General features: G+C 38.2%; 1 long non-coding RNA gene across 1 annotated transcript in view; it reads right to left on the bottom strand.

Annotated features, from left to right (window-relative positions):
- Positions 1-840: 840 nt before the first annotated feature.
- LOC112161245 overlaps positions 841-21,728 on the bottom strand; it is a 21,741-nt gene continuing 853 nt past the window's right edge. The window contains exons 2-4 of the long non-coding RNA XR_004947660.1: positions 17,465-17,669; positions 5,268-5,400; positions 841-2,324 (exon numbers count right to left, since the gene is read on the bottom strand). This is a non-coding gene — a long non-coding RNA (uncharacterized LOC112161245). The remainder of the gene's footprint in view (positions 2,325-5,267; positions 5,401-17,464; positions 17,670-21,728) is intronic.

The following is a 21,728-nucleotide window of genomic DNA, read 5'->3' as shown; positions in this document are numbered from 1 at the left end:
TGCTGAGCTCATGTTTTGTGCCCTGTGCATCTACAATACGGTAACTGTACCAACTTGGCACCGATTTTCAGTTTCGTACTCATCCTCAATTAAAACTGAGTTGTCTCATTTTGCCATTTAATAACTGCGAGGCTCAGAGTTCACATAGAGTTAGCATCACAAGATGGTTCTCGTGAAATCTTCTTTTGTTTCTGTGCGATGTAGAGCTGCTCAAAGAGGCTTTGTGTGCTGTGCTGCCATCTAGAGGTCGGAGGTTTAAGTGGAAAACTAAAATAAGACCGTGAAATAAATGCTTGCCTACAGAATTAAATGTCGCCTTGCCCGCCTTTTTAATCGATACAAGCGAAGTATCACTAAGCCAAGTATTCTGATGTTTCCCAAAATTGCTTTTAGTGTTTCTCCATCAAATGAATCATTGATAGTCATGAGAAGTCACAAACATCTTCAGTTTTCAATTATAATGGGAAGACTCATCTTAAAATGGGTCATCAAGATTTTCTTCCTGCTTTAACACATTTTTCAAAAGCTTTGATTCTTCCCTTTGTATTAATGCTGACAAAAACATTTGACTGATTTTTGGGGTGTGTTCTACCTGCACTAAATCCCATCAACAAATCAAAATCTAGTTAAGACAAACCAGACATTCTAGTTCTGTGTTTTCATTTTATTTTTGTTTATCACTTTCTTTTAATTGTTCTTTTATTTTTAACACATTTAGGATAAACATATAGAAGGGTGCAGACATTATAAATAAAATACAGGGGATGAACAAAAAAAAAAAAACAACACACAAAAAACAACAAATAATTAAACAACTGGGGGAAACAAAAAGCAAAATAAATTTTAGATGGATTATTTTACTCTTGCCTTTTTTAAGGTTACCTATTCATGAAAAAATGTTCACCATTTTAAAGTTCCTTTGTAAGTTTTTTTTTTTATCCTTTTGTGTCATTTTCTTCCGTGCGCTCAGGATCAACACTGTTCCCACGCCATCAGATGATGAGGTTTTTCCTGGCAAAGAAGATATCTGAGGTCTGGACTGCTGGCGGAACACAATTATCACGCCGCTTTTCTTGTATTCACCGTTACCACTTGATATTTGACCATGGAAGTGTTAGATTTGAACGCCAACAGGTGATGCACATCAGTACATCCACAACTGCAAACTGAACGGACGTCAAGACCTCTGAAGGGCTCGAGGGAAGTGAGATGCGTGTTAACTTTTTTTTATTTTTAGATATAAAACCGTTAAAAGAAACTATGTGATGTCACAAGGGTGCTTTGAAGATTAAAGCCAACTGTCGTCTCGTTCGACGTTACAGTAGGTACTTTCATGCTGTCAGACGGCACGATTTATTTTGGTCTGGATCAGTCAGAGCAGTCGCAGGCGGGGTACGGCCTCTGTTTGTGAAGGCTTTGATGCGCCAAGTGCCAGATTGGAACACTCGAGTCTTAAAAAAAGGACAAGCCCTTTGACTTTGATGGATTTTGGGCAATATTAGTCAGCGAGCTTGTATCCCCCTAAGCTGTGGTGGAACTGATCGAGGTTGACCAAATAATCTGCCAATTCCCTCCCCAGAAATGCAGAGACGACAAAAAAACGTCTAAGTCTCTCAAGCCCGAATCTGCGAGAGCTGGATCAGCAGTTGTGTCAAAACATTTCTGGAAGGAGCCCCGCGCTTTAACTTTGGAGAAGGTGGTGGGAGGACTTGCAATTTCATGGTTTCACGTTTAATTCATGTTTAATCACACAATCGTTTACGGCGTCGCAGAGTGAGTGCTGATGGAGTGTGACAGTATCATTAAGGAATCCTGATCAGATGTCACAGCATTGGTGTTATTATGCAGCCCGAAATTAACTGTCGCACCATTCCCTTAAAGCGCTTATTTACTACTCAGGTAATGAGTCAACACTTAAGATTGTTTCCATGTTCTTGTGTTGGTGAAACACGTCAAGCGATGGCCTTGAAACTCCCACCACTCAGCCACTCATCTCACTTCATAAAGCTGCAGGCTTCCGAGCTCCATCAGTGCTGGAATAAATTGTGTCGGGGTATTTCATTTTTTATTTCTTTATTTTTCGAGGGGGATCTAGTCAATATGGTTTATGAAGCTAAGATCTCCTCAGGTCACATGAGAGCAGGACATGAAAGCTGCCTCTACTTCACAAACAAGCTGTCTCTACTTCAAACGGGTGGCAAAGCTGCCCCACATTTCTTCTCTTTTTACTTCCAATAGCCGGCACCGCTAATGGCCGGCGGCTCCCTCCATCTCCTCCTCCACCTGGCAACAGGAATCTGCTCGCAGCTGTGGCCAAAGGTAGTCTGAAGCATGACAGTACATGGCAGCAGAAAGCGTTGAGCAGCAAACTATAGGCAAGAATTTTTTTAAGAAAATAGAGTAAAATGTGTTTTACAATTTAAAAATAAGACTGTGACTTTTAAAACTAAAATGATATTTTTTGCTTATTTCCTCTAACTTGAAATCTTATTTGGTAATAATAAATTTAACTTTATTGGTACAAATCTATTTACAATCTAAGTTAAAGGTAATAACCAATCTGCATCAAATCTGTCGAAACCATATCTTTATTTATTTATGCATTTATTTTTTTATTTTTACATTTCAGCTTTTGGCAAAAATGTATGTTCTTCCTAACGGATTGAAGCCCATTAAGAGACTAATTCACATACAAATATGCCAAATAAATAATAGATATACAGCATTAGCTGCTTAGCTGAGGCTTAAAGCTTGCAAAAATGTTAGCTGAATGCCAAATTAGCAAAAAAAAAAAAATGGAAAATATCTAAATTAGCCAAGAACAGCTAGCATAATGATAAACGGTTTGCTAAACTTCAAATATGCCCAAAAAACTTGAAAGATGTTTAAATTATCCAAAACCTGCTAGCATGATGCTAAAATGTTAGCTAAACTCCAAACTAGAAACATGTCTAAATTAGCCAAAAACAGCTAACATAATGCTAAAAAAGCTAAATGTCAATTACCCTTAAAACCCAGTGGTTTCTGAACATTTTAAAGTTCAATGGAGTCTCTAGCTTTAAATATATGTAGAAATTTCAAAGTACACAAAGTTGTTGAAGGATTTGAGGAATTTCTAATTGATTATATATGGGATATATTTCTCTCAGTATTTCAAAAACTGTAAAGTTTATGAAAACCAAACACACAAGCAGTAATGTCCTTAACAACCTGAACGTTTCGATTCCAAGATTACTGAAATCACTGAAAGTTTGAGTTTTTACATGCTGAAAAACAAAAAGGAGCAGGGGAGTCAGCTGAGAATACTGTAAAGCGATAAAACACACAATTTTTTAAATGTTCACAAACCTTTGATGTGTGCTAACAACATAATAAAAGTGCAAAAGTCAGCAGTGAGAAGGTTAAGGTGAGGACAGGAAGATATTAAAGCATTTTCCAAAATACAGACTTGAAATGAAATGATTCATTACTTTTGTTTGAAAATATTCTCTACATATACAGTTACCGTAGAGTGTATGTGAACTCTTTGGGAGTCCCTCAATTTCTGTATGAAATGGACACATGATGGAGAAAAATATTGCCTCTTTCAATCACACCAATATAGGCTTTTATGATTTTATTGAGCACAATTGTATGTCCAGTTTATGCATAAAACCAAGTAATTCCAAAGGCTTCACATATTTTCTTCTGCAGCTGTATATGTCTATCACTCTGAGATCTAAACAATGTTTTAAGACTGCAATTTTTTCCAAAACACTTCAATGAATTGAAAAAAAACAATTGTAATTCACTTTCAGCAAAGTGCAATGTCTTTCCATTGGTTATAGAAAATGAAGAAAAAGAGACATTAGTGGTGAAAGGTTTGGACAGGATTGAAAGCATGTTCTGCCTCAAGTCAAGGAGCACTTTCCTGCTGTGCGGTCGGCATCCCAGCTCCCGTCATTCAGGCAGAAATGCTCTGAAAACCCAGAGCAAGCAACACAGGGCTCGTCCTTGAATGCCTCTTAAAAGCAGGAGTTTGCTTTGGACGGAAAGGTTGTGGAAGTCCGCGCTCTCAAGCAGGTTTCAAGATCCTTCAAGGATAAGACCAATGCTGTGCGTGCACAACAGCTGGTGAAAAGACATTCAAGAAAACGTCTATTGCAATAATAAAGAATAAGAAATTCCCATGTGTCGTTCTGCCAACATTCATGAGTCTTCTGCAAGACAGCAGTGATCTTGTAGCCAAACACCTCAACTCAACTGTTGAACTTCTGCAATCTAAACATTCTCCAGCAAAATATGGGAGAAGTTGACAAAGAAAATCTTCAATGTCAGGTAAAGAAATGGAGAAAACTCCTCTAAAGTTCAAGCAAAAACAAAAAGTTTATAAATGTTTGTGTATCACCTGTGAAGCCGGAAATGACCTGCACTACTTTTTCTTTTGACCGTTTTCTCGTTATAACAAGACAACCAAGAAAGAAGGAAAAAAGTGTCCCCTCTCCCTTTTCCTGCACAGAGACGCTGAGACTGTTTTCTCGTTATAACGAGTTATTATCTCGTTTTCTCAAGAAAACAAAGATAGTTTTCCAGAGAAAATCCATCGTGGTTTTTTCATGGTTATAATCTTGTTTTCTTGAGAAAAAAAAAAAAACTTTGATTTGTCGTGATAATGAATTATCTCGTTTTTTTGAGAAAACGAAGATAGCTTTCCCGTGAAAATGAACTAAATCTGTATTAGTTATTTTCTCGTGATAAGTCATCTTGTTTTTTCGAGAAAACAAAGATCTCATATTTTTTGCCTTCCATTTTTAATAATTATAGTTCATTTTATCTCAATCATTATGTTCCGTTTATTCAAATCATGTCATTCTCAGTTAAATGTATGTAAAAAACTAAATCAAAATATTAAAAAAGGAGACGTGATCATCTTACTTTTGTCCCTCAACCTAAACTTGCTGGTGAGCCTTTTTGCCAACACTTCCATTTACCTCCACCTCTCTGTTGGCACCACTGCTGTGTTATTGACCCATTTTTATGTGCACTCCAATTTTCTCCAAAATAATTCCAGAATATTAAATATACTTTTTGGGTCAGCACAAAAAGCCAAAATATTTCCTAAATCTAGTTTCCCGTGCTGCCTCGCACATTTGTCTTAGGGAATATATTCTATTGAAGCGTCTCCTGTCATCACCAGCTCTGTGTCCTCAGGTCTTACTGTGGTTTCATCTACCCCTACCATCAGCAGCACCCTGTGATCTGGGGGGTGAAGTGTGGTTTATAGTCACCATTTCAGAGTGCTCCAGGTCAGTCTCAAGCTCCTTCAGATGTTGGCTGCGGTGCATTTTTTCCTGAATTTGCACCATCTCTCACTGAATGGATTCTTTGGGCCACATCCTGAGGCTTTTCCAAGTGTAATTACTGAAACATCAAGTTATTATGACATATTTTCAGGGCTTCTCACTCTTCTATCACAGATATATGTTTTTATTTTTCTCAGAATGTTCATGTACAAACATCCAGATATACTGTATATGTGGTGCTCTTTTGATAGATATTCAAATATTATATTTGAAATCACCTGGAATCCATTCAGAAATCTCTAAACTTATTGTTATGTCAAACATTAATAGCATCCAATTTCCATACAGAAAAGTACATAAAAATGTACTTTACATTGATGTTCTTAAGCCTCGTTTTCACTGAGTGGTAATACTGTCCGGTCCGATCTAGTCCAGTATTCCATTATAAAATGGATCTACTAAGTATTTTGGGTCACGATGGAGTACACAAAGCATCAGTTCAGAAAGTTCACCTCTTACCGCTTGTTTTTGTCCATATAATGACGCAAACGTTTGTTTTGAAGAGGACCAGAACTTCCTTTTAAGATGAACATCCACACCCAATCAGCCAATCAGAATCAAGTATTCACCTGGACCATGGTAGATTTTCATCTTAAAGTTACTTAAAGTGAAGAAACAATGTTTGTTTCTTGTGTAAGTACCTTGGAGCTATTTTGGAGTAAAAGTGCAGTAATACTATATCTGAGTTAACTTTATTAGTTAAACATTTCAGACAATAAAAAGGAAGGAAACAATTTTCTCTCTGGCCTGTTTTTTGCTCAAAGGCCACATATATTCATTTAAAAATGAGATTAATTGTGATTAATCTGATTTTTTTTTTTTTTTAAATCGATTGACAGCACTATTATTACACAAAACTATGCGGTCGGTCTGCATCTCGCAGGCCCATGACGGTCCAACTTTGAGTGGAAATGGTGGAGACAAGGCTTTACAGTCCCAGAAACATACTGTATGCGCTGAATCATTTTAGTGTCTTGAGATCAGGATGAAGACTCAAATACCAGACTCCATTTTCCCTCAAAATCTACCACCCCAATTTTTGATATTTATTTTAGCAGCAGTCTGTGCCCTACGCTTGCCGATTATCAGGTGATCGCAGGTTCTGATTGACCAAATCTGACCCAGGCAATCAGCAGCAAGAAAGAAAAAAAGAAGAATCAAGTAAGGATGGTAAAACCTCGAGGGCTGAGATTCAGCAAAAACCCTTTTTGGGCAACAATTGTGCTGATCTGGGAACACTTCTGAAGAAGGATGTGACAGCTGACAGAAATGACTAATCGATCAAAAAACAGTTTGATGAAAACACCAGTGGGTACTAAATTAATAAATCAAATTTTAACACAAAAAGTAACTGAATCAGGACAGTGATACAATGCTAAAATAAATAAAAATAACAAATATAACGAATATTCAAACTTATTTTGAGAGTATAGGTTTAAGTTCCTTAAAAAATGAGTTTAAAGGGGATTTGGGGTCATTTTTTTAAGTCCTTTTTTAATATTATGTTATTTATATGCTCAGATTCAATACAATTTGTATTTATTTTCGGCAATGTAAGGGTTAATACATCTAAAATCTATAACTATAGCAATTTATTAATACAATCTCTAATAATAACCATATTTTTTTTCAAAATGAAATTTAAAACTTTGCCGTTTGAGCCTAAAAGATCCGATATTAATCCCTATAAATGTATATTTTTCCTGAATTTAGCAGTAATGGCAAACAGATATGATCATTGAGATACCCTAATGTTGGAAATTTTACCGTTTTTCAGTGAATTTATGGTTTCAAAGCCAGAATATCCAGCTGACACTGAAAAAAAAAAAATAGTCTCTCCAATTTTTTCATTAAAGTATCTGATCACATTAATCAGAGCCTTCCATGGCAAATGGATTTGTAGATTTGTAGATGGAGGAGAAGTTGTGCCTCAGTTTCTCTGCTTTACTTCCTCTTCTGTCAGGCGTTTCTGTGATGCAAACATTCGCATGCATGCATGCATGTCTGTAGTCACTGTTTATGCATTTTTGTGTGCTTATTTGCCGGCACACGGCACACGTCTCCTCCGCCTGTCTGCCACCCCAGTCATCTCCTCCACCGCCAGCCCCCTCCCACCCTACCGCCAATTTGACTGGAACAGCAAGTGCAGGCTGGGCAGGCTTCCAGGAGCCGTTCTAAAGCAGCTGAATATTCATCTTCATTAGGAGTATCACCACCCTCGCTCCGTCCAGGGCTGGATCTTTTTAACAAGGAGCAAGTGCTCTAAATGGAATGTGTGTGTGTGTGTGGGGGGGGGCGCTTTGGGGGGTCAAACTCATAAGAATTGGGGGAAAGTGCTGAACGCGTGTTGTGCGTGTGGGTGTTTTCCTCAGGTTGTGTGGGCAGTCTCTTTCCCCATCATTATTATTTTTTCCTCGTCTTGTTTTGACGCATCAGGAGGAAGACCCGGGCAAGGATGACAGCAAACGGTTCTGGAGCGGGAGCCTGTTCTCCATCAACCAAAGAGGAGAACGCGGGCGCATCAACGCCCTCCAAACATGCTTGATGTTTATGGTTATGTAATCCCATGTTGATTCTGCCTAATTCACCCTTCACAGGTGTGAAGCTCCATGGGAAGGTCGATGGACAGTACCGATTGGAGGATTGGGGAAACTCAACAGTGTGCACTTATATAGCCCTTTATAGCGTAATTCAACTTTATGTGTATAACTCAATATTAAAATACAGTTGTCTCACACTGACTATTCACACTGGTACTTGTCCAAAAACATAAAATCACTTATGAAACAAACAATAGCTGGTTGATAAACTAAACAGGATAAAATAAACTGGGCATCCCTTCCCCTTAGACTGGGGGTCTCAAACTGGCGGCCCCCGGGCCATTTGTGGCCCCCAAGTCGATATTTTGCGGCCTCAAACTGAAAGTTCAAAGTCTACTAAGCAATGTCTTCTGCATGTCCACGCTTCTTTGACAGCTTTGTATTTGCATTGCAATGTTTCAGCTTCCTTAATGCTTAAAACTTTTGATTTCTGGTTTGGGCAGCGCCATGTGAAGACGAGTCTCATGGAGTTCCTCACGGGAAACCATTCTCTTTCAGTAAATTCACTTTCAAATATCAATTAATCTACCTTTCAGTTATTTGGAGAAAGTTGTCGTAAGATCCAAAAACAGTGAAAACAGCGTTGTTAGCTCCTGCCGTTTCACAGGACACGCAGAAGATATTGCATCGTACTACATAGACATGAACAGATGTTCAATAAACTTGTTCAGTAGACATAGACAATGGACCAAAGATATAGAGAGTAGACGCAAGAACATATTTTTGGCACAAATGAAACCCCATACGGCCCAGCCTCAGCCAGACTCCGCCTTCAGTGGGTCCAAGGTAAATTGAGTTTGAGAACCCCGCCAGCTGGGGGACCTGAAACAGAATCATCCAGAGGGTCCTTTCTATGTGGAGTTTCCATGTTCTCCTCATACATGTGCGTTTTTCTCCGGGGACTCCGGCTTCCTTCACTGCCCAAACACATGCAGCATAGGTTAATTGGTTACTCGAAATTGCCCCTAGGTGTGAATATGAGTGTGAATAGGTGTGTAATCGTAACTGGCGACCTGTCCTGGGTATATCCTGCCTTTGCCCAGAAGTGGCCGGGTTGGGCTCCTGCAGCCCCTGACCCAGAAAAGGACAAAAAAATGGGTGTATGGACTATAGATGTTTTAAGGCTGTAAAACCCCTCGATACACAATCATTGGGCTGTCACCATTGACTGTATATAAGAACTGGACTGAGGGACCCCTCAGCTCACTCCTGATTGTGGAGAGTGGTTCCCAAAGAAACAATAAGTCAGACTCGGATCAATCACAACATCTGGTTAAAAAAAAAAAGGGAAAAAAAGGGCAATTGAATTGACTTGATTTGGTCAGAGCAGATTTTCAATGAGTGACATCACACTCACTCGCTCCAGTTTGCTTTTACAATTGATGGCTGTCACTCATAACTATCTCGGATTAATAAAACTTGAATCTCATTTTGTTTTTGAGGCTATTAAATTTTTAATTCTGCACTTTTGTCATGTATTACATATGTTTGAGTTTAAACTCAAACTGTATCAGAACGTTTGACTATGATATGAATCGAATGAGACCCTTCCATACAATCCTCGTCAGCCACAGTTTTCTCAAATCCGCAGCTTGATGGTTTAAAGTCTTTTCTGAGAAACAGTTTTTATGAGAGTGAAACCTGCAGCATTAGAGAATGCTACAGAAGCCAATAGTTGTGAACCAGCTGAAAAACACTGGAAAAACAGCTCAAAAAGCCCTGCATGATTTTTATGCTGCTTTTGTTATCACTTTTCTCTCAGCGGGGTAAAGAAACTGTTTTTGAAGAGGGCTCAGAGAACGTCTCAAACTCGATTATACTCAGCTCTTATTTTCTGCTTCTTTACACTGTCAGATGCAGATAAAAGTATTATAACCTCACAGTCAAGCATTCTATTACCCCCCAAATCAATGAGAGTGCATCTTTCCACAAACACCGTCTCCTTTGAGATCCAGTGGAAACCATAAGAGGGCCCAGCACTGCATTCCAAAAAATGTAAAACACGTATAAAAATGTATTAAATGATAAGAGGGCAAATACATGATGCATGCTGTCACTGAACCAGCAGACGGTTGATAAGAATCAGTGTAGCCGTCTGCACAACATGGCACCTATCAGGGCTGGATTTGAACCCGAGGGCAAAGATGTGTTATTGCAGTCTGTGTTTACATCTAACCCTTCCTACAGAGCCAACGGAAAACTTGAGGTGCAGACAAAAGAGGTTTTCCGCCAATTACATCAGATATTTTCTCAGTGGAAGGGGACTTGGCTTTTTTGCTTCTGTTCCCTGATGATTATTAGATTCTGTTTTTAGCTTTTGCGTTTAGTTTTCATTACATAACATTGAGGGATATTATGTGCTCAGTAGTCTACCAATTAGGCCCATTTCTCGTCTTTACACTATTAAAAGATCATTTTGGGGGGGTATAGTAATTAAAAGAGAGTCAAGTTGTTATAAAATTTAGATATACCTTTTAAATAGTATGTTTATTTTAATTATTAATTAGCTATTATGGGTAAATTGTGCCCGTGTTACCCTTTAATAAATAGTACGCGTTTTCAATTTATAAAATTAAACGATAAAATTTACCCAAATGGGCTAGCTTTTTGTACAAAATCATTACATTTCATGTGCAAAATGTCTTTATTCGGATTACATTTGAATTGTGTTAAATTGTGTACATGGGCCCTGAAAACGTCTGAAAAAAATCTGAATATAATACACGTTTACATACTCCACACGTTCAATCGGAATAAATCATATTGACATTTGCAAAACTAAACTACCGGAAACGGTCATAGAAGAAGAAATATTACGTTCGTTTGCAAACAAATGAAGTTGTGCCATAGACTCCTCCATCCTCTCCTCTTTCAGTGAATTCCAGAGTTTGAGTTTTCCAAATGGTTTGTCCAAAACCAGCAGCTCACTGACGCACAGCAGTCGGACAAACTGTGCTTTGTAGCTTCCTCTGGAGCGCACGCCATAACAACGCCACCTCTGCTGCTCTCAGACATGAAACTACAAGTCCGGCTGCTCGGTTCAGAGACAACGGCCAGTCCGGTTTGAGCTCTGGAGCGCCACACCTTCCAAAACTCAACAGAATAATGACCCACAATAAGAATTGTTTACATGCACTACAATCGGATCAACAACCCGCATAATCCACCTATCTTAAACAGAAGGAAATTTAGATCCGAATGAGTCTGATCAGGGCATTCCAATTGACATGTTTACATGACTGGATCAGGCTTTTATTCTGATTACTTGTGTCCATGAAAACAAAGTAGTCACCTAAAAGTTTTAGTAAAATGCCTAAAATACCTACAGTATTTTTTCTGTTTTGAGCACAGGACAATAGTTACTTTTTTCATGCAGATCAGATGGAAGAAGCGGAAGAAAGTTTAAAATAAAAACCATATTTTCTTGTTGTTTTTTTTAATAAATGAGAACAAATAACTTGAGTCGTTTTTGCACCACAAAGGTTTTTTTTTTTTTTTTTTTTTTTTTTTACACACAAAAATATGGTTTTCTCAATTTTTTGGCAGTTGTTAAGGTATTTTAACTCCAAATTTCACAACAAATTTGTTTGAATAAATGGGATTCAAATTGTTTTTTTGGGTTATTTTTTATAGTGTAGGGAAGTAAGATTTGAATACCCTTGCAGTCCATAAAGTACGCATAAATATTTAGTAAATTCTGCTTCTTTTGTTCCGCTTCAGTAAAGAAATACCTGTTAGAAAGTGTAAGACTTACAACACTTCCTTGTTTGAAACACTGCAGGACTCGTTCTTGTCCCCACTTTTTTGTTTCCATCTAAGACTTTGCCAACTCAGAAGGAATTTTCTGCTCCTCAGTGAGCAGCCTTTTCTATCAAAGTATGATAGAAATTGTCTGTGACAACCGCCACTCAAACTGAGCGGCCCATAACAACAAGAGAGCCAAGAACAGGCTTAACACTATTTATAAATCTCTGAAATGGCAGGGATTGCAGAAAAGTGTGAAGGAATAAGGGATGGAGGGTAGGAGTTGGTACGCTTTCTTTTTTTCCACCCCAAAGCTTCTTATGACCTTAGTGTTCCTCCAGTCTAAACATAGTTTCTGTCTGTGCTCATCCAATCCCGGCCCTTCCTCATAACACGCATGCATTTTAATCACTGCCACACTGCAGGACTGCTGTGTGTTTGATGGGGAAATCTAAAAGTGTTTGCTGTTCTGTCCTCTCTTTAATTCCAAGTTTTGATTTTGTGCTTGTCATCTTTATGAGCATAAATTTTTTCCCAGTTTCGACAGAAGGGTTCATTAATTTTTTCTAAATAAATATTCCCCAAAATACTTTGATCTCGAGCAACGTAAACTCTCCTCTTGACTTTAAGGCTCCTCACGCCTCCAAGAGCACAGCGAGCGTTCAGTCCTACAACATGCAGTTTCTAAAAGTCCCACAGGATTAACCAGATTATTAAATCACGGCTTTAGATAATACCATCAGTTACACTTTACTTCTGAGAACAGATGTATAAAGCGGCAATATGGCATTGCTGTGGCTGTGCTAATGATAGCAGCAGACTATTCCTCCAAATAAGCAGATGCAGTCAAGTTTGAACAGCTGTCAAACGAGATGAGCGTGACGCAAGCGCCTGCAGTGGAAACTCTGGGACTTTTCTAGTAATAAAGCGGCCTACGTGGCAAGAGAGCACACCAGATGACAAATCTCACTATCTGGCACTTTCTGTGAAACACCTGCTGCTTGTCTGAGGTGAGGCTAAGGGTTCACTGGATTTAGAATTCCATCAAACTCACCATAAACAAATGGCTCAGGTCTAGGAGAATAAATATGAAAGGGGACAAGAACATAAAAACTGGACATCAGTAAGAGTAAAAGGAACACAGTTTATTCAATTCTTTGTCCTGCAAAGAAAGAACAAAATGAAATAATTAGTGTACTGGTTCAAACAAAAAGACAAACCAAAAGGGAATCGGATCCTTGGACAAGCAAAAAATAAGTCAGGGAGACTATTGACCCAGAGTCAGACGCTCCCTGCTAAGGGCTGCCTAACCAAAACTACCTAAAGAAAACAAACAAACAAAGACCGTAAATCAAGACTACCAAGGTCCATCCCCAAAAGAAAATAATAAAACCCAGCAGTCTTACACTGCTGGGTTGGAACATGCCTGGAACACCTCACCAAGGTGGGGAGGTGCTTAATAATAAAAACACGCTCAGAAGATCTTAGAAGATTAGAAGCCATGTTTGTTTACAACAGAAATCTGCCATTTCCTCTACGGCTGTTTCCTGAATTTTAGACAGTTCTCCGCGTGTCAAAATGGTTTAATCCGATCAAACGAGTGACAGATTTTTCAGGTCCATGTGCAAAGTTCAATTCCAATCCGATCTTTGATCAGAATAAAGACATGTACGTGCTACTATTGTCTGAGAAAGGCGGTTTCTTAGAGGTAACGATGAGCAAAATCTCTTCAATCGGAGAGGAAAGTGATCTTTCAAATGAGAAATCAATGACATTATCTACATTGCAGAACATCATCAAAAGATTTATTATTTGAATTCTGTGTAAAAAGAAACCAAAGACCCTTTTTTTAGACGCTTGTGATCAACAAAACAACATGTCACTCATGCACCACACTGTGTCAACATTACTTTAGAGACCAGGAATACTTCCAGACACCTCCTCAGTACACAAACAACCTTAAAAAACACTCAACTTTTGAAAAGATGTCTCACATCGTTTGACAAATTAAACTTTTCAAAGGATGCACAAAAAACTCTTTAGCAGCTGGACTCTCTTATCAGGAGGGAATGAATAAAAATCCAGAAACTCATAACCCAAAGCTGAGACATCTTCAAACTGAAAAAGAGATGCAGCACTGGCCCAAATATACAAAGATTATCTACATCAAAATTAGATCATTTAGTGGATTTGTGCCAAATGTCTTTAACATCTTTTATGTCACCTACATTCTGTCAAACGTGTTCCCTTACATGATTAGAAAGTACACGTTCCTTTTATTAAATAGAAAAAAGTAAAGATATATTTACAACTCTTGTTAAAGTAATGTTTTGGTTTGAAACCTTTTTTAAGGGTTAAAAGATTGTATAAACTTCGTAATGAGAAATTTTGTGTTCAGTTTGAAAACCCCACTTCACTCCTTTTATCCGTCCTCTTTTCTTTCTTGAATATAAAGTGAAACTCTAAACCTTTATTCAAACGTGTAATCAAAGTAACCTAAATGTCAGCTTTGGAAGTTGAGAATGTCAGGGCTAATTAAGCGTTCAAAGACTAAATATGAAAATATAAAAAATTGTTTTCTACAATCTTAATGAAACTGCCAACTTTGCTGTAAAAATCATCAATAGAACATTCTTGCATCGACTCAATCAGTCGCATCAGCTTTTTCTGGTACAATCACTATGTAAGATACATTTTATTATTATTGTTTATGTGTTTCTTGTCTTAAGGCTTCTTACAGACAGAGGTTTTAACGTCATGTGATCTGTTTTCAAAAGATTTTAACGCAGAGATTCAAGAAGAAACAGTCAGAAATAGAGAACCTGGGGTTTCAGTATGTAACATTCAGTAATATTCAAGTCTTAAATACATTGAGGGAAAAAAAACTTTATTCAAATGCATAAAATAAATATATACTACTGGTAACACAAGACTTGCAAATTTTGGGCTCGTCAGACAAAATAAATGTGAGAATTCGCCTAAAATAGAAGTTCTGGTCACAGTCTAAATGTTCTATATCACTGCTCAGGTTTCATGTAACAAGCTGCACCACATATTAAAAAGTCCGCTTTTTTGTGAAAAAAAAAAAAAATCTAAATGGACAAAAATAACCATTATAAAATACTAAAAATCAATACAATATTGCATTCTTTTGTAAGTGATCATGGTCTAAGGGGATAATGCGCTTTGAAGTGGGCATTATCAGACCCCTGAACCTGAACATACTGTATAAGACTTCCATATTAATTTCTGATAATGCACACTGCGCTGGGAATCATTCCATTCTTTTACTATGGTTTGGGGTAAATACTCGATTCTGATTGGCTGAGAATCCACAGTGATAACACACAACTAAGAAAGAAGTGTCAGTCGCACAGCCTGGTGCTTCATATCGTTGCATTGACCTAAGCACCAGTTAGTGACTATAGCAACTAATCTATAGTAAACTGATGCTTTGCTTAATTTACGGTGCTTAGCATACCACATTCCTTCACTGCTGCTGTTCATGTTTGGTGTGGGTTCTGTAGCAGTTACCATGACAACACATCGTACCACGTAAATAAAATAATTCCCTTTAGGGATAAAGGCGATTTAAACCTGATTAAAGTACTAAAAGTTGATTGAATACTTATTTGTTTGGTATGAGCGGGATAATTCCCTTTAAAGTGAGCCTTGTGAGAAATGAAGGGACAGCACAGAAACAACCGTCCTCTACTTCACATCAGAGAGTTCAGGCTTCCATGATGTCTGTTACTCTCTGATAATTCTCACCTCCCTGGGCATTATCCCTTATTTAATTGTCCTCAGTCTATTTAAGTGTATAGTTTTAGCTCACTCTTTTGTTGCTCCATGGTTTTGTCATGTCTATATTTCCTGTCACCAAGCATGGTCTCCTGCAGTTTGAGTCCCATACAGCACCAGTACCTGACAGCACAAGAGGAAATGGTCTACATCAGTGCCTTCATCTCCAAATGTAGCTTTATAAATGCTGGACTTGTTCAGCTAGAATGTTCTAAATCTAAGCCAAAAGTAGGTAGTCTCTAAATCGAAAACAAAGAGGCTGATAATGCTCTTCTAATTCTTAGTTCAATGTTTTATATTTTGGAAATACACATCAAATCCTCCTATTGGAGAAAAATCTTTGGTGGAATTGTTTCAACAACATCAGGCAGGTTATTAAATCTGAATGAGGCACAGTACTGGTAAACTCAGAACAGAAGTTTGACTGAACTCTAAACCCTCCAGCTGACCATTGTTAAGCCCGTGTTATCTTCTGTTGGGCCATTTGGATCAGGTCAGTAATGAAACCAAATTAAAGTCCTGCAGTGATAGCAAAAACTTTGTTTTATATTGTGGACTCAACCACAAACTGACAGCACTTAATGGAATAGCCAGCATCTCATTTACAACCCCTCTTAACCTTTAAAAAGCAAAAACAGCATTTTAGAATCCATCAGTTCAGAGAGGACACAGGGGTACCGCTTTGTGTTTAAACAACAAACTTTCCAGCATGATTGATTGTGCACCTTCACCAAATTCTCACTGGATCACCCCCAAAATAAAAATGCAAATGGGGCTGATTAGAATTTGCTCAGATGAAGGGAGAGCTTACAGGCTGGCTGAAATCAAGCTCTCCGCTGACAGAAGGATCGTCAGACGCTCCTGTTAGCTCTTCTGGAGGAGGTGAGACTGACACGCAAGTTAAAAATAATGTGATGGCGCCCATTAAGAAACTATCCTTGTCTGGCATATCAACCGTTCGACAAGCAGCACCAAATGAGGTATGGTGGGCAAATGAAAAATCCGGTGGTGTCAGTGCTTTAAGATAAGCTTATGGACAATGGGTCGAGAAGCAGAGGCGCTCCTTAGTGCCATGTTTTAATTGAAATCCTGTCAGAAAGAAATACCGAGGCAGATTAGGCTTTCAAGGAAACATGATGAGATTAATTACTTTGAACAGACAAACAACCTTTTCTTTCTTATTTATAAAACTGATGGGTAAGTGCTGCTGTAGACATACTGATTTAGAAGGAGCGACCAATGGTGTTTGACAGCTGGAGCAGAAACAACATCCCTTCTCTGCTGCCTATACCATTACAAACATTAGCAAGTGCACTTTGACTTACAAAGAAAGTTCTTGAACGTTTATTCACCATTTCTGTTTGTTTGTAAATTCAAAAAGTCTAAATCTGCTTTTAGAATTTCTGCAAAAATCCACATTGTGTCTTTTCTTATTTTGTCAAATATGATTTTGATTGAGCATTATACAAGTTCCATCTTGCACATCTTCCCTTCTGCCTCATTTTTTGGGTCTTTAAACAAAGAGATCAATCAAGGACTGACAGACGAAGACAGAAGATAAAGTGAAAACGCTTTACATTTGTCAAACAAACTAAGTGCTGCCAGGCATGTGTGTTTCTTTAAACCATATTTTTGTCACTGTTTTTTATTGGTCACATTTGATCCATTAAAAAATATATATTACAAGAGTTTATGGATTGATTCGCAATCTGATTTTATTCTGGATAAATATCAATTCTAGCTCATGAATGACTGTTAACAGCGAATTGTTTAAAAAATTGAAGAGATTATTCTTATTATTAGTTATGATATTAATGTAGAAAGTGATGATCCAAATGGTAAATAATTTGATTTAATGGTTACTGTTGCAACCCTACACTTAGGGTTCTTTCATGACCAAAAGGATGTGATCCCGGATACAAGTTCCCTTTGCATATCTGGGCCTTACCCCACCCTTAGAAACAGGAACTCGGTTACCTGAGAGAAGATCAAAGTAGAGCTGCTGTTCATCCTCGTCGCGTGAATGCCAGTAGTTGGTTTGGACATCTCTTTCAGGAGCCTCCTGAGGCAGGATTCAGGGTATGCTGGTGTGGAAGAGCCTTGGGGTTCTTTTAGCAGAACTTGAGAAAGTTCTGAGCAGAGGAATGCGGGGCGTCTCTGGTTAGACTGCTGCTCCTGTTACCTGGCTCCAGAAAAGCAGAACAAGGATGGATGAATGACTAGGTGGATGGACACCCGCAAAGACTCTAGCTTGTATGTGTTTAATTAACAGTTAACATTAATAATTAATAAAGACCCACTCCAACAAAAACTGTTTTGGTGTTTTTAATATGATAGAGAATATATATTAAAGTCCTCCTCTGATTAAAATCCTGTTTTTTGAGTTTTCAACATGTATGTGTGGAATTTTTCTTATGAAAGAGAACAAATGTAATAAGAAATCATTTTGTTTTAGCATTTCTGAGTATTTCTCCTTTTAAATCAATCAAACTGTCTTGGACAGACTCTGTTTGAATGAATGATCTTCTTTCCATCAACAGCTCTGCTGCACATGCACTAAACCCTCATCTGTTCCTAGTGTCTAGTTCAGGTTCTGGAGAAGAGAAGATGGTATCTTCACATTGACTGCAGTCAAATGAGCCGCCGTTCACATTTCTGTGGTCAAATCAGCATCACTGGATTTTTGGTGTGAGTTTCATCCAATACTTACGGTAGCAGGACTGAGAACGCTGGAAAATCTCCACCAGACTCCACGGAGCTTCTTGATGTGACCACGGAAATGTGAACGGCGGCTCATTTGACCGCAGTTGGAAAGGATTGTAAATCAATGAAAGAGGATTTTGATGTTAGCTTTCATTATTTTATCAAGAATTCTGAGAAACCAATGATTAAATGTATTGATCACAGCAACATCAATAACGTCAACTGTACGGCTGGACAGCTCCAATATTGCTCGTCATTTTATTGTTTCTGTAATGTTAGGTTGGGGCTGTGAGGGCTGTAAGCTAGTGGAAGAGTGTGTAAACTGAGAACTCCCAGCATAGGGGATGGGGAGGAGGGGCGGGGTTGCACTGCACCAACGATCACAACTTAATAGCAAATTTCTAGTAACTACGGTTATTCTGCATAAAGGATGTTCTGGAAAATTACTATTTTTTGGGGTTAAAAAAATAATGGCTTAAAAGACCTTTGGAAACATTTTTTAAATATCTCAAAAGATGATCAGAGTGGGACTTTGTTGAACTATATAGACATAGGAACAATAAAAAAAAAATAAAAGAACCTCTGGGATGGAAATTTGACACTTTACCATTTTAGCTCAAACTACTAAAGGCAAGTTGTTGTCTTACTGACTCTTGAGAATACCTTTTTGTGGCCAAATTCATTAAAACATACAAAAGAAAAACAACATAGATAAACATGGACACATTTGTCACATAGCAGGAATGAAAATCAGAGTGCTTTTTTGGGGGGAATCTGGTATCAGAACATCTATTATACCCAGAAATGAAAGAAACTTTGTTTTTGAGCAGTAATTATGACAGCTCTGCAACTTCTGCCCAACACATAATTGAATGAAATCAAGAAAACACAAAGAGAGTACAATGCACAACTTTCATCTTAATTTATGAGCCCCTTCAGTTACCAGTGTTTGACTACAGGTTAGAACCAATGCAGGAAACAAAGCTCCATTTTTTCTGCAACGCCAGAAAATAACTGAACACCTCCTGCTTTGATTCTGGAAATTCTGTGACCCTTCCAGTTTTACTCCTGGACACTGCAGAATCTCCCAGACCGTGTGGAGTCAAAAACAATCCGTCCGATCTGAGAAAGCAGCCAGCTGCAGGCTTTGCAGCGCTGCTGAATGTCAAGGATCCTTTGAACCATTTGGAGTTTGCTGTGATGGGTATTGGCAAACAGCTTGCCTCTGTGAGTAAGGATAACCTTCCATTTGATCAATCTTGCACCCGTCTCTAAGACTATACCCTCCAATAAATCAATAATCTGGATGTGTTTGTCATGGCGCTCTCCATTTTCCTCCATACACCTCGTCCTAAAGCCCCCCCACCCCTCAATCTGCGTCCCTCTACATGTCATTTCTGATATCCACATCCCTTTGTTCTTTTACATCTTGTTTTTTTCAGGCTAATTTGTCAAACATGATCTAAAAGCTGTAGCAAATTGCGTCGCCTGCTAATTTGTCATGATAAAGTAATTCTCAGTGTTTGTCATCAAACAGTTCTTCACACTTGGCTGCGTGTTTTGCTTAATTTTACAGAGAACAAAGGAAACTCTGAACGCATCAGCAAGGGAGATGCTTTTTTGGGGGGGCTGTGAAAGCTGCAAGACATGGAAAACCAAACACTCGGGGAGTTTAATTGGGAGTTGGGACAAGTGGCAATTTATCATCAAACAATGAAGTAATACATGGAAAACAACAGGAGTGAGGCTGTTAACGTTAAGATTTTTCCATTAGGATTACTCCAGCCAGGAGAAAAGAAAATTTGCTTTTAATTTCATGTAAGAACAGAATCATTATTTTGTAATGCTCACAGGAACAAGCTGTAGATGCTGCAATTAAGTTTCCTGAGCTGAACTCTTCTGTGCATTCCTCACAGGACTGGAAGTCGCCTTTCTGACTTCCAAGACTCAGTTGGGCGGGGTGGTGGTGGGGGGGGGGGTGTCTTTTCAAACATTCTAACAGAGCCTCAGCCACAAATACCAATTATTAATCTGAAAATCCCTTTGAGACCCTGTGTTGCTACATGAAAAAGTAAAATGAAATGAAATCAAATTGGATGTCTTGTATCTGGCAAACAGCGTCATTTCAAGGCCTTCTTCGACGCAAAGTGTTCTGCCAAGTTTCCCCAAGAGATCATGGGATGGGTCTTCTTGGTGGGTTGGTTTAACTTTAGACAATTATTTTTACGGTTTGGTTTTACTTATGTTAGAGAAAAATGCTTTATTGATCAGCTCCTTTAGTGTATTAAAGTTAACCCTTTAACACTGGAGAAGTCACTGGAAATGCATGAATAACACATGATCTTTGACAAACCAGACAGGAAGTACCCGCGGGTCCCAAAGAGCCCAAATCCCAGAGACTTCTATAGAGAAATTAACAGCTATTAGTACTACGGATGTCTCGATCCAATTCCAAGATTGAAAAATTGGGCCCAATCACGTGGTTGATGACTCAACTGATATCGAATGCTGTCTCCCAATCAGTATTCAGTGTTTGATTTATTCTTATTGAGATTAATGCTATATATTTCAAGTTTATTATTCCGGATTAATACTCCACTCAAAGTCAGCATGTCATGACCGGATCACGTCATGTTATTGACGGAAAGCGCAGCAGAATACGGCAAAAGTTCAAGCAGGAGGCAACAAAAACAGTTCAGTCAAGCTAGCGAGATGTTCAATAACTCTTAAAAACTCTTAAACTGACGAGAAGCATCTCTTTTAGAAAAAAAAGTCATCATTTATTTTAGGAATTTTAAATTAACATATGAATCACATTTCACTCAGGCACTCATGGTCCAGACTGAAAGGGTCCCTGTCTGAGAGTGGTAAGCTAATAAGCATCATAAGCTAATAAAGGCTAACGTATTACGCTAACAATCCTGAGTGAAGCATTCATTAGAAATCCACCACCTGGACAGAGTTCTTTGGATCCAATCCCAATTACACTAAACCATTGTTGCCTAACTATCATGTCCACTGGAAAGTTGAGCAAGTCAATAGATTTTTCACAACCAAAAGCGATACAGCTAGGAGCCACGCTAACGCTAACACGACAGGTTCAGAATCAAAGATGGGCGGGGCTTTTATACTGTAGCTGCAGAGCATGATGACGTGAAACTTCCAAAATAATGTAGGATTTTTATTAATTGACCAATCACAAAATCCAACTGTAATGGCACGTTTCAGACTAATTTTAGAAATTATAGACATAAATATTTTGAATTGTTAAAAATGTGGCAACAGACATCGCTTTTAAAGCCCCATTTATACAAGTAGAGGTCAACAGCCAAAAAAAGGTGATTTAGTGTTTGATTACTCTTTAACGAATAGAACAGTACACCAGCAAAAGTTTTAAAACCTTTGTAAACACTTTAAAGAGAAGTTGACCAAAGTTTCTCCACAAAAATTTAAACGAAGTAGTAAAAGAAGTAAAAGCCTGCGTTTAGTGGCGCTAAAGGTGGTGTTGCAAAAAGGTCTCACTTTGATAAGTGTAAAA

Source organism: Oryzias melastigma, linkage group LG3 (genome assembly GCF_002922805.2).
Source record: "Oryzias melastigma strain HK-1 linkage group LG3, ASM292280v2, whole genome shotgun sequence".
In the NCBI taxonomy this organism is placed as follows: domain Eukaryota; kingdom Metazoa; phylum Chordata; class Actinopteri; order Beloniformes; family Adrianichthyidae; genus Oryzias; species Oryzias melastigma.
The sequence above is the reverse complement of the archived record's forward strand: the minus strand, read 5'-3'. Positions and strand labels throughout refer to the sequence as shown.